Source organism: Triticum dicoccoides, chromosome 5B (assembly GCF_002162155.2).
Source record: "Triticum dicoccoides isolate Atlit2015 ecotype Zavitan chromosome 5B, WEW_v2.0, whole genome shotgun sequence".
In the NCBI taxonomy this organism is placed as follows: Eukaryota; Viridiplantae; Streptophyta; class Magnoliopsida; order Poales; family Poaceae; genus Triticum; species Triticum dicoccoides.
The window spans coordinates 553,746,899-553,765,629 of record NC_041389.1 but is presented as its reverse complement, the minus strand read 5'-3'; positions in this window follow the sequence as shown (position 1 = coordinate 553,765,629).

Here is an 18,731-nt window from a genome sequence, read left to right as displayed (position 1 = left end):
ATGTTCAGATCCAAATGATTCAAAATAAAAGCTTATAAAACATAAAAATAATAATGCTTCAAAGCATACTAACAAATAATCATGTCCTATCAAAATAGCATAGCCAAAGAAGGCTTATCCCTACAAAATCATATAGTTAGGCCATGCTTCATTTTCATTACACAAAATACTCCCATCAAGCACAACCCCGATGACGAGCCAAGCAATTGTTTCATACTTTTTTAACGTGCTTCAGCTTTTTCAACTCTTACGCAATACATGAGCGTAAGCCATGGATATAGCACTATGGTGGTATATGGTGGTTGTGAGGACAAAAAAGGGAGAAGATAGTCTCACATCAACTAGGCGTATTAACGGGCTATATGGAGATGCCCATTAATAGATAGCAATGTGAGTGAGTAGGGATTGCCATGCAACGGATGAACTAGAGCTATAAATATATGAAAGCTCAAAAAGAAACTAAGTGAGTGTGCATCCAACTTGCTTGCTCACGAAGACCTAGGGCATTTTAAGGAAGCCCATCATTGGAATATACAAGCCAAGTTCTAAAATGAAAAATTCCCACTTAGTATATTAAAGTGACAACATATGAGACTCTCTATCATGAAGATCATGGTGCTATTTTGAAGCACAAGTGTGGAAAAAGAGATAGTAGCATTGTCCCTTCTCTCTTTTTCTCTCATTTTATTTTTTTCCTTTTTTTTCTTTGGCCTCTTTTTTTTTCTTTCTTGGCCTTTTTTTCCTTTTCTCATTTTTTTCTTTTTGTAAAGTCCGAAGTCTCATCCCGACTTGTGGGGGAATCATAGCCTTCATCATCCTTTCCTCACTAGGACAAGGCTCTAATAATGAAGATCATCACACTTATATGGATTTACAACTCAAGAATTACAACTCAAAGCTAGAACAAGATATGACTCTATATGAATGCCTCCGGCGGTGTACCGGGATATGCAATGAATCAAGAGCGACATGTATGAAAATTATGAAGGTGGCCTTGCCACAAATACGATGTCAACTACATGATCATGCAAAAGAGCAATATGACAATGATGGAATGTCTCATAATAAACGGAACGGTGGAAAGTTGCATGGAAATATATCTCGGAATGGCTATGGAAATGCCATAATATTTAGGTATGGTGGCTGTTTTGAGGAAGGTAAATAGAGGGTTCATGCTACCGGCGAAAGTTGCGCGGTAATAATAAAGGCTAGCAAAGAAAAAGGATGAGTGTGCATATGTCCATGGACTCACATTAGTCAAAAATGAACTCATATACTTATTGCAAAAGTCTACTTCGCCCTCGAAGCAAACTACTACTACGCATGCCCCAAGAGGGATAGATTGGTAGGAAAAGACCATCGCTTGTCCCCGACTGCCACTCATAAGGAAGACAATCAAAAGAGCACCTCATGCAACAAATTTGTCACACAACTTTTACCATAAGTGCATGCTACGGGACTTGCCAACTTCAACAAAAGTATTTCTCAATTTCATAATTACCCACTAGCATGACCCTAACATTACTACCTTTATATCTCAAAACAATTATCAAGCATCAAGTTGATCATAGCATCAAATTCTTTTTCTATGATAGTTTTTATTATACCCAACTTGGATGCTCATCATTCTAGGACCAAATTATAAGCATAGAAAATACCATGATGTTCTAAAAGACTCTCAAAATAATATAAGTGAAGCATGAGAGACTAGAAATTTCTTCAAAATTAAGACACCACCGTGCTCTAAAAGATATAAGTGAAGCACTAGAGCAAAAACTATCAAGCTCAAAAGATATAAGTGAAGCACATAGAGTATTCTAGCAAATTCTAATCAAGTAGGCTTCTCCCAAAAGGTGTGTACAGCAAGGATGATTGTGCTAAACTAAAAAGCAAAGACTAATATAATACACGACGCTCCAAGCAAAACACATATCATGTGGCGAATAAAAATATAGCTCCAAGTAAAGTTACCAATGAACGAAGACGAAAGAGGGGATGCCTTCCCGGGGCATCCCCAAGCTTAGGCTTTTGGCTATCCTTGAATATCTTGGGGTGCCATGGGCATCCCCAAGCTTAGGCTCTTGCCACTCCTTATTCCATAGTCCATAAAAGCTTTACCCAAAACTTGAAAACTTCACAACACAAAACTCAACAGGAAATCTTATAAGCTCCGTTAGTGAAAGAAAACAAAACCACCACATAAGGTACTGCAATGAACTCATTATTTATTTAATTTGGTGTTAAACCTACTGTATTCCAACTTTTCTATGGTTTATAAGCTATTTTACTAGCCATAGATGCATCAAAATAAGCAAACAACACACGAAAAACAAAATTTGTAAAAAACAGAATAGTCTGTAGCAATCTGTAACTAACTCAAACTTCTGGAACTCTAAAAATCCTACCAAAATAGGACATACTGGAAAATTTGTCTATTGCTAAGCAGCAAAAAGAATCAATGCAAAAGCACGTTTCTGTGATTTATTTAATTGTTTCTCGTGAGCGCAAAGTTTCTGTTTTTCAGCAGAATCAAATCAACTATCATCATAGTTTATCCTATAGGTTCTACTTGGCACAAACACTAATTAAAAGATAAAAACACATCTAAACATATATTAGATGCAAGATTTATTACTAAACAGGAGCAAAAGCAGAAAACATAAAAAAATTGGGTTGCCTCCCAACTAGCGCTATCGTTTAACGCCCCTAGCTAGGCATAAAAGCAAAGATAGATCTAACGAGTGCCTTCTTTGGCACTAAATTCATAATTAGCCCGCATGATAGATTCATAAGGTAATTTGACTTTCTTTCTTGTAAAGTGCTAAATGCCTTTCTTTAATGGAAATTGGAATCTAATATTCCCTTCCTTCATATCAATAATCGCAGCAATCGTTCTAAGGAAAGGTCTACCAAGAATAGTAGGGCAAGAAAGATTGCAATCTATATCAAGAACGATAAAATCTACGGGAACCAAATTTCTATTTGCAACAATGAGAACATTATTGATCCTTCCCATTGGCTTTTTAATGGTGGAATCTGCAAGGTGCAAATTTAAAGAGCAATCATTTGATCATGGAAACCTAGAACATCACATAAAGTTTTCGGAATCGTGGAAACACTAGAACCCAAATCACACAAAGCAAAACACTCATAATCTTTAATTCTAATCTTTATAGTGGGTTCCCACTCATCATTAAGTTTTCTAGGTATAGAAACTTCCAAATTAAGTTTTTCATCATAAGATTGCAACAAAGCATCAATGATATGTTTGGTAAAAGCTTTATTTTGACTATAAGCGTGAGGAGAATTAACAACGGATTGCAACAAGGAAATACAACCTTTTAAAGAGCAATTATCATAATCAAATTCCTTGAAATCCGAGATAGTAGGCTCAATGTTATTTGAAGTTGTGACCTCTCCAATCTCACTTTTACCAAATTTAGCATCAAGATCTAAAGACTCCAAATTTTTGGGACGCCTTCTAGGCAAAGTTGATTCATCATCAGTCCCATAATCATCAAAATTCATATTGCAAAACATAGATCTAAGAGGAGACGCATCAATAACTTTAAGATCTTCATCATTATTTTCATGGAAACTAGAAGAACACGCTTTTATAAAGCTATCTTTCTTAGCACACAATCTAGCGGTTCTTTCCTTACACTCATCAATCGAAATTCTCATTACTTTGAGAGACTCATTGATATCATGCTTAGGAGAGAAGATCTAAGTTTAAGAGAATCAACATCAAGCGAAAGTCTATCAATGTTCCTAGCCAAATCATCAACTTTGAGCAATTTTTCTTCGAGCAAAGCATTAAAATTCTTTTAAGAAATCATAAATTCTTTCACACTATTCTCAAAATCAGAGGGCATCTTATTAAAATTACCATAAGAATTATTGTTGGAATTTCCATAATTATTAGAGGAATTACTAGTGAATGGTCTAGCATTAAAGTTTCCTCTATAGGCATTGTTTCCAAAATTATTCCTACCAACAAAATTCACATCCATAGATTCATTATTATTCTCAATCAAAGAAGACAAAGGCATATCATTGGGATCAAGAGGAGTATTATTAGTAGCAAACAAATTCATAAGTTCATCCATCTTTCCACTCAAAACATTGATTTCTTCTATAGCATGCACTTTTTTACTAGAAGATCTTTCGGTGTGTCATTGAGAATAATTAGCCATAATATTATCAAGAAGTTTTGTAGCATATCCTAATGTGATTTCCATAAATGTGCCTCCCGTGGCCGAATCTAGGAGATTTCTAGAAGCAAAGTTCAAACCGGCATAAAAATTTTGTATGATCATCCATAAATTCAAACCATGAGTAGGGCAATTGCGAAGCATCAATTTCATTCTTTCCCAAGATTGGGCAACATGCTCATGATCAAGTTGTTTAAAATTCATAATATTGTTCCTAAGAGTGATAATCTTAGCGGGAGGAAAATACTTAGAGATAAAAGCATCTTTGCACTTGTTCCAAGAATCAATACTATTTTTAGGCAATGATGAAAACCAAACTTTAGCACGATCTCTAAGAGAAAACGGAAATAACTTCAATTTGACAATATTGTTATCCATATCTTTCTTCTTTTGCATATCACACAAATCAACAAAGTTGTTTAGATGAGTAGCGGCATTTTCACTAGGAAGGCCGGCGAATTGATCTTTCATAACAAGATTCAGCAAAGCAGCATTGATTTCACAAGACTCAACATCATTAAGAGGAGCAATCGGAGTACTAAGGAAATCATTATTATTGGTATTCGAGAAATCACACAATTTGGTATTATCTTGCGCCATGGCAACAAGTAATCCACACACCAGCAAACAGAAAAAGGCAAGCGAAAAGAGAGGAGGAGATTGGGAAAGAGAGGGCAAATAAAATGGCAAGGGTGAAGTGGGGGAGAGGAAAACGAGAGGCAAATGGCAAATAATGTAAATGCGAGGGAGATGGGTTTGTGATGGGTACTTGGTATGTCTTGACTTGAGCGAAGACCTCCCCGGCAACAGCGCCAGAAATCGCACGTTGGTGGGAGGTCGAATCTTGACTTGACTTGGTGGAAGCCTCCCCGGCAACGGCGCCAGAAATCCTTCTTGCTACGTCTTGAGCTTGCGTTGGTTTTCCCCGAAGAGGAGAGGGTGATGCAGCAAGTGTAGCATAAGTATTTCCCTCAGTTTTGAGAACCAAGGTATCAATCCAGTAGGAGGCTCCTCAAAAGTCCCATGCACCTACACAAACAAACTGAGAACTCGCAACCAACGCGATAAAGGGGATGTCAATCCCTTCACGGCCACTTGCGAAAGTGAGATCTGATAGAGATAGTATGATAAGATAAATATATTTTTGGTATTTTATAATATAGATGCAAAAAAGTAAAGATGCAAATAAAAGTAAATTGGAAGCAAATATGATAAGAGATAGACCCGGGGGCCATAGGTTTCACTAGAGGCTTCTCTCGAGATAGCATAAGTATTACGGTGGGTGAACAAATTACTGTCGAGCAATTGATAGAAAAGAGAATAATTATGAGATTATCTAGGCATGATCATGTATATAGGCATCACATCCATAACAAGTAGACCGACTCCTGCCTGCATCTACTACTATTACTTCACACATCAACCGACTCCTGCCTACATCTAGAGTATTAAGTTCATAAGAACGGAGTAACGCTTTAAGCAAGATGACATGATGTAGAGGGATAAACTCATGCAATATGATATAAACCCCATCTTTTTTATCCTTGATGGCAACAATACAATACGTGTCTTGCAACCCTTTCTGTCACTGGGTAAAAACACCGCAAGATTGAACCCAAAGCTAAGCACTTCTCCCATGGCAAGAAAGATCAATCTACTAGGCCAAACCAAACCGATAATTCGAAGAGACTTGCAAAGATAACTCAATCACATAAAAGAATTCAGAGAAGATTCAATTATTATCCATAGATAAACTTGACCATAAACCCACAATTCATCAGATCTCGACAAACACACCGCAAAAAGAGATTACATCGAATAGATCTCCGCAAGAGAGGGGGAGAACATTGTACTGAGATCCAAAAAGAGAGAAGAAGCCATCTAGCTAATAACTATGGACCCGTAGGTCTGTGGTAAACTACTCACAACTCATCGAAGGGGCAAGGATGTTGATGTAGAGGCCCTCCATGGCCGATTCCCCCTCCGGCAGAACACCGGCGAAGGCTCCAAGATGGGATCTCGCGGATACAGAAGGTTACGGCGGTGGAAATTGTGTTTTGGTTGCTCCCTGGATGTTTTTGGGGTACGTAGGTATATATAGGAGGAAGAAGTACGTCGGTGGCCGCCCGAGGGGCCCACAAGACAGGGGGGCGCGCCCTACAGGGGGGGCGCCCTCCTATCTCGTGGCCGCCTCGGCTGCTTCTTGGCTTGCACTCCAAGTCCTCTGGATCACGTTCATTCCAAAAATCACGCTCCCGAAGGTTTCATTCCGTTTGGACTCCGTTTGATATTCCTTTTCTTCGAAATACTGAAATAGGCAAAAAAAACAACAATATGGGCTGGGCTTCCGGTTAGTAGGTTAGTCCCAAAAAATGATATAAAAGTGTAAAATAAAGCCCATAGACATCCAAAAGGGGTAATATAATAGCATGGAACAATAAAAAATTATTGATACATTGGAGACGTATCAGCACACAAAGTGTTCCTCCGGTAAACGGGAGTTGCATAATCTCATAGTTATAGGAACATGTATAAGTCATGAAGAAAGCAATAGCAACATACTAAACGATCAAGTGCTAAGCTAACGGAATGGGTCAAGTCAGTCACATCATTCTCCTAATGATGTGATCCCGTTAATCAAATGACAACTCATGTCTATGGTTAGGAAACTTAACCATCTTTGATTAACGAGCTAGTCAAGTAGAGGCATACTAGTGACACTATGTTTGTCTATGTATTCACACATGTATCAAGTTTCCGGTTAATACATTTCTAGCATGAATAATAAACATTTATCATGAAATAAGGAAATAAATAATAACTTTATTATTGCCTCTAGGGCATATTTCCTTCAGTCTCCCACTTGCACTAGAGTCAATAATCTAGTTCACATCACCATGTGATTTAACACTAATATTCACATCTGTATGTGATTAATACCCATAGTTCACATCGTCATGTGATCAACACCCAAAGGGTTTACTAGAGTCAATAATGTAGTTCACATTGCTATGTGATTAACACCCAAAGAGTAGTAAGGTATGATCATGTTTTGCTCGTGAGAGAAGTTTAGTCAACGGGTCTGTCACATTCAGAGCCGTATGTATTTTGCAAATATTCTATGTCAACAATGCTATGCACGGAGCTACTCTAGCTAATTGCTCCCACTTTCAATATGTATCCAGATTGAGACTTAGAGTCATCTGGATTGGTGTAAAATCTTGCAGCGGTGTAACTCTTTACGACGGGCTCTTTTATCACCTCCATAATCGAGAAATATTTCCTTAGTTCTTACTAAGGATATTCTTGACCGCTGTCTAGTGATCTACTTCTAGATCAAAAATTGTACTCCCTTGGCAAACTCAGAGCAAGGTATACAATAGGTCTAGTACATAACATAGCATACTTTATAGAACCTATGATTGAGGCATAGGGAATGACTTTTCATTCTTCTTCTATTTTCTGCCATGGTCGGGTTTTGAGTCTTACTCAACTTCAACACAGGCAAGAACTCCTTCTTTGACTGTTCCATTTTGAACTACTTCAAAATCTTATCAAGGTATGTGCTCATTGAAAAATCTTATCAAGCATCTTGATCTATCTCTATAGATCTTGATGCTCAATGTGTAAGCAGCTTCACCGAGGTCTTTCTTTGAAAAACTTCTTATTTAAGTATCCTTTTATGCTATCCAGAATTTCTATATCATTTCCAATCAACAATATGTCATCTACATATAGTTTTAGAAATGCTACAGAGCTCCCACTCACTTTCTTGCAAATACAGGCTTCTCCAAAAGTCTGCATAAAACCATATGCTTTGATCAACTCATCAAAGCGTATATTCGAACTCCGAGATGCTTGCACCAGTCCATAGATGGATCACTAGAGCTTGCACACTTTTTTAGCACCTTTAGGATTGACAAAACCTTCTGGTTGCATCATATACAACTCTTCTTTAATAAATTCATTACGGAATCCAGTTTTGACATCCATTTGCCAGATTTCATAAAATGTGGAAATTTGCTAACATGATTCAGATAGACTTAAGCATTGCTACGAGTGAGAAAATCTCATCGTGTTCAACACCTTGAACTTGTTGAAAAACCTTTTGCGACAAGTCAAGCTTTGTAGATAGTAACACTACTATCAGCGTCTGTCTTCCTCTTGAAGATCCATTTATTTTCTATGGCTTGCCGATCATCGGGAAAGTCCACCAAAGTCCACACTTTGTTCTCATACATGGATCTCATCTCAGATTTCATGGCCTCAAGCCATTTCGCGGAATCTGGGCTCATCATCGCTTCCCCATAGTTCGTAGGTTCATCATGGTCTAGTAACTTGACTTCCAGAACAGGATTACCATACCACTCTAGTGCGGACTGTATGTTGGAAGACCTACGAGGTTCTGTAGTAACTTAATCTGAAGTTTCATGATCATCATCATTAGCTTCCTCACTAATTGGTGTAGGAATCACTGGAACTGATTTCTGTGATGAACTACTTTCCAATTCGGGAGAAGGTACAATTACCTTATCAAGCTCTACTTTCCTCCCATTCACTTCTTTCGAGAGAAACTCCTTCTCTAGAAAGGATCCATCTTAGCAACAAATATCTTGCCTTTGGATCTATGATAGAAGGTGTACCCAACAGTTTCCTTTGGGTATTCTATGAAGACGCACTTCTCCGATTTGGGTTCGAGCTTATCAGGTTGAAACTTTTTCACATAATCATCGCAACTCCAAACTTTAAGAAACGACATCTTAGGTTTATTGCTAAACCATAGTTCATACGGTGTCGTCTCAATGGATTTAGATGGTGCCCTATTTTAACGTGAATGCAACTATCTCTAATGCATAACCCCAAAATGATATTGGTAAATCGGTAAGAGACATCATTGATCGCACCATATCAAAGAAAGTGTGGTTATGACGTTCGGACACACCGTTACATTGTGGTGTTCCGGGTGGCATGAGTTTGTGAAACTGTTCCACATTATTTTAACTGAAGGCCAAACTCGTAACTCAAATATTCATCTCCACGATCATATCGTAGAAACTTTATTTTCTTGTTATGATGATTTTCCTCTTCACTCTGAAATTCTTTGAACCTTTCAACTGTTTCAGACTTATGTTTCATCAAGTAGATATACCCATATCTGCTTAAATCATCTGTGAAGGCAGAAAATAATGATACCCGCCACGAGCCTTAATATTCATTGGTCTGCATACATCAGTATGTATTATTTCCAATAAGTCAGTAGCTCGTTCCATTGTTCCAAAGAACGGAGTTGTAGTCATCTTGCCCAAAAGGCACGGTTCGCAAGCATCAAATGATTCATAACCAAGTGATTCCGAAAATCCATCTTTATGGAGTTTCTTCATGCGCTTTACACCAATATGACCCAAACGGCTGTGCCACAAATAAGTTGTACTATCATTATTAACTTTGCATCTTTTGGCATCAATATTATGAATATGTGTATCACTACGATCGAGATCCAACAAACTATTTTCATTGGGTGTATGACCATTGAAGGTTTTGTTCATGTAAACAGAACAACAATTATTCTCTGACTTTAAATGAATAACCGTATTGCAATAAACATGATCAAATCATATTCATGCTCAACGCAAACGCCAAATAACATTTATTTAGGTTTAACACTAATCCCGAAAGTATAGGGACTGTGTGATGATAATCATATCAATCTTGGAACTACTTCCAACACTCATCGTCACTTCCCCTTCAACCAGTATTTGTTTATTCTGTAACTCCTATTTCGAGTTACTAATCTTAGCAATCGAACAAGTATTAAATACTCAGGGGCAACTATAAACACTAGTAAGGCACACATCAATAACCTGTATATCAAATATACCCTTGTTCACTTTGCCATCCTTCTTTATCCTCCAAATATTCAAGGCATTTCCACTTCCAGTGATCATTTCCTTTGCAGTGTAAGCACTCAGTTTCAGGCTTTGGTCCAACTTTGGGATTCTTCGCGGGAGTGACAACTAGCTTGTCATTCTACTTGAAGTTCCCTTTCTTTCCCTTTGCCCTTTTCTTGAAACTAGTGATCTTGTCAATCATCAACACTTGATGCTATTTTTTGATTTCTACCTTCGTCTATTTCAACATCACAAAGAGCTTGGGAATCGTTTTCGTCATTCCTTGCATATTATAGTTCATCACGAAGTTCCAGTAACTTGGTGATGGTGACTAGAGAACTTTTTCAATCACTATCTTATCTAGAAGATTAACTCCCACTTGATTCAAGCGATTGTAGTACCCAAACAATCTGAGCACATGCTCACTAGTTGAGCATTTCTCCTCCATCTTTTAGCTATAGAACTTGTTGGAGACTTCATATCTCTCAACTCAGGTATTTTGCTTGAAATATTAACTTCAACTCCTGGAACATCTCATATGGTCCATGACGTTAAAAACATCTTTAAAGTCCCGATTCTAAACCGTTAAGCATGGTGCACTAAACTATCAAGTAGTCATCATATTGAGCTAGCCAAACATTCATAACGTCTACACCTGCTCCTGCAATAGGTCTGTCACCTAGCGCTGCATCAAGGACATAATTCTTCTATGCAGCAATGAGGATAATCCTCAGATCACGGATCCAATCCGCATAATTGCTACTAACATCTTTCAACATAGTTTTTCTCTAGGAACATATCAAAATAAACATAGGGAAGCAATAACACGAGCTATTGATCTACATCATAATTTGCAAAATACTACCAGGACTAAGTTCATGATAAATTAAAGTTCAATTAATCATATTACTTAAGAACTCCCACTTAGATAGACATCCCTCTAATCATCTAAGTGAGCACGTGATCCAAATCAACTAAACCATGTCCGATCATCACATGAGATGGAGTAGTTTTCAATGGTGAACATCACAATGTTGATCATATCTACTATATGATTCACGCTCGACCTTTCGGTCTCAGTGTTCCGAGGCCATATCTGTATATGCTAGGCTCGTCAAGTTTAACCTGAGTATTCCGCGTGTGCAACTATTTTGCACCCGTTGTATTTGAACGTAGAGCCTATCACACCCGATCATCATGTGGTGTCTCAGAACAAAGAACTTTCACAACGGTGCATACTCAGGAAGAACACTTATACCTTGAAATTTAGTGAGAGATCATCTTATAAAGCTACCGTCAATCAAAGCAAAATAAGATGCATAAAGGATAAACATCACATGCAATCAATATAAGTGATATGATATGGCCATCATCATCTTGTGCTTGTGATCTCCATCTCCGAAGCACCGTCATGATCACCATCGTCACCGGCGCGACACCTTGATCTCCATCGTAGCATCGTTGTCGTTTCGTCACCTATTGCTTCTACGACTATCGCTACTGCTTAGTGATAAAGTAAAGCAATTACAGGGTGATTGCATTGCATACAATAAAGCGACAACCATATGGCTCCTTCCAGTTGCCGACAATTCGGTTACAAAACATGATCATCTCATACAATAAAATATAGCATCATGTATTGACCATATCACATCACAACATGCCCTGCAAAAACAAGTTAGACGTCCTCTACTTTGTTGTTGCAAGTTTTACGTGGCTGCTACGGGCTGAGCAAGAACCGTTCTTACCTACGCATCAAAACCACAACGATAGTTCGTCAAGTTAGTGCTGTTTTAACCTTCTCAAGGATCGGGCATAGCCACACTCGGTTCGACTAAATTTGGAGAAACTGACACCCGCCAGCCACCTATGTGCAAAGCACGTCGGTACAACCAGTCTCGTGTAAGCATACGCGTAATGTTGGTCTTGGCCGCTTCATCCAACAATACTGCTGAACCAAAGTATGACATGCTGGTAAGCAGTATGACTTGCATCGCCCACAACTCACTTGTGTTCTACTCGTGCATATAACATCAACGCATAAAACCAGGCTCGGATGCCACTGTTGGGGAACGTAGTAATTTCGAGAAAAAAAATCCTACGCACACATAGGATCATGATGATGCATAGCAACAAGAGGGGAGAGTGTGTCCACGTACCCTCGTAGACCGAAAGCGGAAGCGTTAGCACAACGCGGTTGATGTAATCGTACGTCTTCATGATCCGACCGATCCAAGTACTGAACGTACGACACCTCCGAGTTCAGCACACGTTCAGCTCGATGACGTCCCTCGAACTCCGATCCAGCCGAGCTTTGAGGGAGAGTTCCGTCAGCACGATGACATGGTGACGATGATGATGTTCTACCGACGCAGGGCTTCGCCTAAGCACCGCTACGATATTATCGAGGTGGAATATGGTGGAGGGGGGCACCGCACACGACTAAGAGATCAATGATCAATTATTGTTGTCTCTAGGGTGCCCCCCTGCCCCTGTATATAAAGGAGCAAGGGGGGAGGTGCGGCCGGCCAGGAGGAGGCGCGCCAGGAGGAGTCCTACTCCCACCGGGAGTAGGACTCCCTCCCTTCCTTGTTGGATTAGGAGAAGGGGGGGAAGAGGAGGGAGAGAGAGGAAGGAAAGGGGGGGCACCGCCCCCTCTCCTTGTCCTATTCGGACTAGGGAGGGAGGGGCGCGCGGCCCTGCCCTGGCCTCCTCTCCTCTTCTCCACTAAGGCCCACTATACCATTAAGCCCCCGGGGGGTTCCGGTAACCCCTCGGTACTCCGGTAAAATCCCGATTTCACCCGGAACACTTCCGATATCCAAATATAGGCTTCCAATGTATCAATCTTCATGTCTCGACCATTTCGAGACTCCTCGTCATGTCTGTGATCACATCCGGGACTCCGAACAATCTTAGGTACATCAAAACTCATAATATAACCGTCATTGAAACTTTAAGTGTGCGGACCCTACAGGTTCGAGAACTATGTAGACATGACCGAGACACGTCTCCGGTCAATAACCAATAGCGGAACCTGGATGCTCATATTGGCTCCTACATATTCTATAAAGATCTTTATCGGTCAAACCGCATGACAACATACGTTGTTCCCTTTGTCATTGGTATGTTACTTGCCCGAGATTTGATTGTCGGTATCTCAATACCTAGTTCAATCTCGTTACCGGCAAGTCTCTTTACTCGTTACGTAATGCATTATCCCGTAACTAACTCATTAGCTACATTTCTTGCAAGGCTTATAGTGACGTGCATTACCGAGAGGGTCCAGAGATACATCTCTGACAATCGGAGTGACAAATCCTAATCTTGAAATACGCCAACTCAACATGTACCTTCGGAGACACCTATAGAGCTCCTTTATAATCACCCAGTTACGTTGTGACGTTTGGTAGCACACAAAGTGTTCCTCCGATAAACGGGAGTTGCATAATCTCATAGTCATAGGAACATGTATAAGTCATGAAGAAAGCAATAGCAACATACTAAACGATCAAGTGCTAAGCTAACGGAATGGGTCAAGTCAATCACATCATTCTCCTAATGATGTGATCCCGTTAATCAAATGACAACTCATGTCTATGGTTAGGAAACTTAACCATCTTTGATTAACGAGCTAGTCAAGTAGAGGCATACTAGTGACACTATGTTTGTCTATGTATTCACACATGTATCAACTTTCCGGTTAATACAATTCTAGCATGAACAATAAACATTTATCATGAAATAAGGAAATAAATAATAACTTTATTATTGCCTCTAGGGCATATTTCCTTCATGTACACCAAGCAAGTAGGCAGGCCATGCAAGAGCGGAAGAAAAGAACCAGGTGAAGTAATCTGCAGTAATGGTGGCAAGAAAATGTCTAGGCATGGTGTCATCATGCACTGCAAAAACTGTGGAGAGGCAGATCACAACACTAAAGGATGCAAGTACCTCAAGGCAGGAGTACCTCCTCCAAATATGCAGGCAGCATCAGCACCACAAGAAAATCATGAAGCAACATCACCACCTGAGCAACATGTGCAAGATGAAGATCCTGTCATTACTCAGGTATGTTTTTGCACTAAATAATGCATACAATGTTTCAGTTTGGCATCTATGTTGGATCACTTGATTATTGCTTCATTTTTGAGCAGGAACACAACCCTGCAGAAAATCCTATCATAGAAGATCTTATGGTTGATCAAATGATAGAAAGGGTAAGTTTTGTCATACATGATCTCATATATTTTGCCAAGCCTACTATTATTGTGTAGTACATGATCTCATGGTAAGTTTTGTCATACATGCAGAGGCATGTGCCAAGAGTGATTGCACAAGGACCTGTTCTAGAGTCTACATTCCTTTCTATTGCTCAATCAAAACCAAGGGAGCACAAGCACCATTTAGCAAGGAGAGATGCCCAAGAAGTTACTTGCATTAAAAAAGCAGAGAGACAAAGACATAGAAGACAAGAAAAATGCTATACTTGCAGCATGGAGAGAAGAACAAGAAAAGAAGGCTCAAGAAGCTGCCAAGAAGAGACATCTGCAAGAGGAGAAGAAAACAACAGAGGCAGAGAGGAAGAGACAGGCAGCTGCTCAGAATAGAGAGAAGAAGAAAGAAGAAGCAGCAATAAAAAAGCAAGCTCAAGCGGATCAAGGCAGATTCTTCTGGAGGTTAAGAAAACTATAGCTGCTGAGAACAAAGCAAAGAAGGAGGGTGAGAAGAAGGCTAAAAAAGAACAAGAAGCTAGCACAGAAAGAGGCTGCTGCAGCAAAAAGAAGAGGAGATAAAAAAGTAGAGAAAGAGACTGTTGCAGCACAAAGAAAAGAAGAACTTAGGCTAATATCTATTGCGATGGGTAAAAGACAGGATGATTCACAACATCAAGAAGATGGTCAGCCAAGGAAGGCTAGCAGAACATCCATGTTTGATATCTTCAGATGATGAGACAGTGGAGAGCAAGAACATCCATTGTAATATGCAACCTTCTTATTTTGTAACCAGTTGGTAATGTAGGAATGTTGCAATTGATCCATAATGATGTAGACACATGAGTATGGATCAATTGTTGCTCATTTTGTAACCAGTTCTACAAGATACTTCTTTGCCCTACTTATGACTATGCTTAATGCCCTGGTTATAACATTGCCCAACATATGACAATGGTCACATTTGTCCTCTTCAACTTGCAGCAGTTCCATAGTTATCTTGCAAGCAAAATGAACACAATATTTCATTGCCTAAATTGACAGCACACACACAAGCCAAATATGACAATGGTCAAATGTGCCCAAATTGACAGCACCACCTACCTTTCCAATGTACACACAACCCAAATATGATAACATAATAATGATATCTTCATAAGACATCAAGATCATCATCCATTAACTTCCATTTGCAGTACAAGATTGTCACTTACATTACATATTGCAAAAGCATCGTATACAATGCAAAAGATTGTCACTTGACACTAACAATACTACCACATAGTACTAATTCATCTCCTAACAAACTAGGCAATAGCCATACTGCATGAACTACATATTGCATCAACTCCATCACTTCTTCAGCAGAAAAATAACTACAAGCACTGCAACTACAATGAGTGCTGCCAACAGTGCCTTCATCATCACCAACATTTCATTGCCTAACCCTACGAGTGCCTCTACTTGCTGATTGCTCATTTGCCCTGGAACTCTTCCGTGATTTCCATCTTCAAAGCCTGGAAGATCAACTGCACCTCCACCTGCATATCTTCGATTCCTTACTCGCACCAGCTCTTCCCTCCTATCTTATGCAGCTCCTAATGCATCTACGGCTTCATTGCCCGCGAGAAATTGATTTTCAAGCAAGTAGCCAACGTATTCCAACTCCCAATGCCAGAAATGGTCCTGAAGATCAAAAGAAAAGAACAAACGCCAAAAATCACCATTACAAGTTCCCCAAAATTCGACCAAAATGAAGAACAGGGATGCACTCCACTTACACCAATAGGACACCTGTAGAAGACCCAGCCCTCGTGCTTCTCCGTGTTGGAGAGATAAAACTTAACACGAGTGCGGGAAGAAGGGCATCTGATGAGCGGCACCACCACCGAACGGCCGCCGAGCAAAGACCTGACTGAGCTTGTCGACATGGCGGAGTGAAGCAACTGGCGGCGGCTAGCGGCAGGAAGACGCCGCCGGCAAGCAGCACAGAAGAGGGTGACGGTGTCGGCGACAGAGTGGGGAATTAGGGATTCCGCCACAGAGTGGGGTATTTCAGGGTGGTCGATGGATAATTACATGCGCCGGGCTAATTTACAGAAATAACCCTGACCGGGCCGACGTGGACGGCACTGACGGGTCAAACCGAGCGGCGGCGGGTGGCGTATGAGCAACGGTGACCGTACAAACACGTCCTGTCGTATTGGGTGACCGTATTGACCGTATTTCTAAGGGCATCTCCAGCCGTTGGCCCCCCTAGGAGGGGCAAAAAATCGCCCCTTGGGGGCGCACCGGCGCTAAATCGCGCACTGGGGGCGTGATGCCCCCCAGTCGCGGCGCCCACGGTTCGTTAAAAAAAATCAAATTCGGCGCAAAACGACTCAAATTTAACACAAACATCGGCGAGTTCGTTCAAACTTAAACATTTTAAAAAAAATAAAATAAAAAAACTACCGCGGGCTACCCCCGCCGTCTCCCTCGCCGCCCACGCGGTTCTACATGCCGAGGAGGCTGTAGAACCGCGTGTAGTCGCCGTCGCCGTCGTCGTCATCATCGTCGTCGTCGTCCCTGCCGACGCCTCCGCCGTCCCTGCTGCATCCCTCCCCCGGTTGGCGCGGCGGGTTGGACGGTCCGGGGGCGGCGTCGTCGTCGTCGTCGTCGCTGTCGAGGACTACGACGCCGTGGGCGTCCTCGCGCCCATGCTTGCGGGCAGTGATCTCCTCCAGGGCCCGGCGTTGCCGGACCGTCTCGTCGCGGAGGTAGTCGTCCCGCGCCCACCGCATGGCGTCCTCGTCGGAGAAGCCGCGCCGGGCTATCTCCTCGTACTCCGCGGGGAGGCCGGGCTCCGGCTTGGGCTCGACGAGGACGAAGCGGCCGGTGGATGGAGAGGCGTTGGCGCCGATGCGGACGCCGGAGCTGCGGGTGCGCGCGGCGACCGGTGTGCCCTGGGGCTCCGGCTTGACGGGGCGGAGGCAGGGCGAGCCGCCGGACGAGGAGGAGGACCCCCCGGTCTCCATGCGCCTCGGGGTCCAGGAACTTCCCCGGCGGTGTGAGAAGGAAGGGGGAGCGGGGTACTCGAGGCGCGGCGTGTTGCCGCCCTCGATGTACTCGAGGACGGCCTCCAATGTGCGCCCGGGCACGCCCCACCACCAACGCCGGCCGGCGGAGTTGAGCCTGCCGGAGGGCACGACGCCGTTGTTAGCCTCGAGCTGCTGGGCGTGACGGCGGCGGATGTACGGGTCCCAGAGCGGGCTGTCGGGGACGTACCGTGGCCCCTCCCTCACCGCACGCGGCAGGTTCGAGCGGATGCGTGCGATCTCCGCACGCCGCACCGTGCCGGTGGGTATCGGGGGCACTGGCACGTCGCCCGCGCTGATCCTCCACGCCCCGGGCACCCGCATGTCCGGCGGGACCGGGTACTCGGCCTCGTAAAGGAGGCGAGCCTCGTCTTCATGAAGATGGCGGCGGCCGAAGCCGTTCGCCGCCGCGCCGCCGCGCCGTCGCCAGAGAAGCGCTCGGCCATGGGTGCGAACTGGTGACGGCGAAAAAGAGGAGAGGGGAGGGATGAACGACGACGGTGGGAGAGTGTGACTTGCCGTGTGCGTCGGGGCGCGTCATATATAGGCCGAGGCGCCGCCCACACGCGTGGCACCGTGTGTACGCGTGGCGGGCGAGGGACGCGCGTCGTCCGGTCTTCACTGCGCCGCCCGTGAGGCATCAATGGCGCAGGCTGACCGGCGCGGCAGCTTTGGCATTGATTCGTCGCGGGAAACGAGGCGATGAGGACGACGAAGGGCCGAGAAGTGAGCCGTGTCGCTGACGTGGCGGCCCCGCGGCTTCTTCGCGCCAAAAAAATTCGCCCGGCGCCCCCGAGTGCCCCCCAGCGCGCCGGGTTCGGGCTGGGTTCGCCGGCGCTGTTTTCGGTCCAAGCCGGCGAAAATCGGGCTCCTGGGGCGCGACTGGGCCGTTTTTTCGGCGCCGACGCGAAAAAAACGCCTGGGGAGGCCTTCTTGGGGGCGCGGCTGGAGATGCCCTAAATACAGTGACCAAACTGAGCGCTCTTCGCAAGTTAATTGACTGCCAGTGCATTTTACTCTCAGATATACATCAGGCACATCTTTATATTCATACAACAAACCTGGCTAGCCTTTTTTTTTGCGAGTAAAAACCTGGCTAGCCTTCAACAACCTATGTAAAAGAAGGATATAATTTTTTTCTCGTGCTTTAATTATATATTTCCATGATTAGCCGCAGAATGGACATGACAAATCTGGTCCTAAATTTGACACGAACTTGTGAGCAAGTCCTGTTGGTTGTTCGGGCAATTTATAACATGTAGGCCAAGCCAGGCGTCAAGCCGAGGAGCCGTTGTTGCCAAGGTTTTTCACCCGCGGGTTTTTCGTCATCCTGATTGT